Below are 803 nucleotides of genomic sequence, written 5' to 3'. Positions count from 1 at the left end.
AATGGTCATCTACATTTAATCTACTTAAACAGAACAACTTCCAGCCCAGAATTCTGTACCCTGCTGAGCTAAGCTTTAAAATTGACAGAGAAATCAAATCATTTACGGTTATATAAACATTGAGGAAATTCGCCAAAACAAGACCAGCTCTACAGGAAATACTTCAACCTGCTCTACACACTGACCATCACAATGGATCAGAAAAAAGTAAGAACTCAGAGATTAAAGGACAGAACCTAACCTCCATACTGATGCAAAAGATAAAACTAAGCAATGAACTCTCACAAAATAAGATGAATAGAATTCTACCAAACTTATCAATTATCTCAATAAATGTTAATGGCTTGATACCCCACTGAAGAGACATAGATTGGCTGACTGGATTAAAAAACACAAGCCATGTGCTCACTTCGGCAGCACATATACTAAAATTGGAACGATACAGAGAAGATAAGCATGGCCCCTGCGCAAGGATGACACGCAAATTTGTGAAGCGTTTCATATTTAAAAAAATAAAAACAAAAAACCACAAGCCATCCATTTGTTGTCTGCAAGAAACACACCTGGCTTCAAAAGACAAATTAAAACTCTGAGTCAAGGGTTGGAAGACAATTTTTTCAGGCAAGGGAATTGAGAAGAAAAGAGGAGTTGCAATCTTATTTTCAGATACATGTGCATTTAAAGAAACTGAAGTCAAAAAAGACAAAGATGGTCACATTATATTGGTCAAGGGAAAAATACAACAAGAAGACGTTTCAATTCTAAATACTTATGCACCCAATTTAAATGCTCCCAGATTCTTG

At 35.9% G+C, this 803-nt stretch overlaps 1 non-coding gene across 1 annotated transcript; it reads left to right on the top strand.

Moving 5' to 3' along the window:
- The first annotated feature begins 401 nt into the window (after positions 1-401).
- LOC128578648 (U6 spliceosomal RNA) lies at positions 402-508 on the top strand. The gene has a single exon (XR_008377787.1). It is a non-coding gene; the product is annotated as a U6 spliceosomal RNA (small nuclear RNA).
- The last annotated feature ends 295 nt before the right edge of the window (positions 509-803 follow it).

The sequence above is a fragment of the Nycticebus coucang genome, chromosome X (assembly GCF_027406575.1).
Source record: "Nycticebus coucang isolate mNycCou1 chromosome X, mNycCou1.pri, whole genome shotgun sequence".
NCBI classification, from domain to species: domain Eukaryota; kingdom Metazoa; phylum Chordata; class Mammalia; order Primates; family Lorisidae; genus Nycticebus; species Nycticebus coucang.
This window is presented reverse-complemented; position numbering and strand designations above follow the sequence as displayed.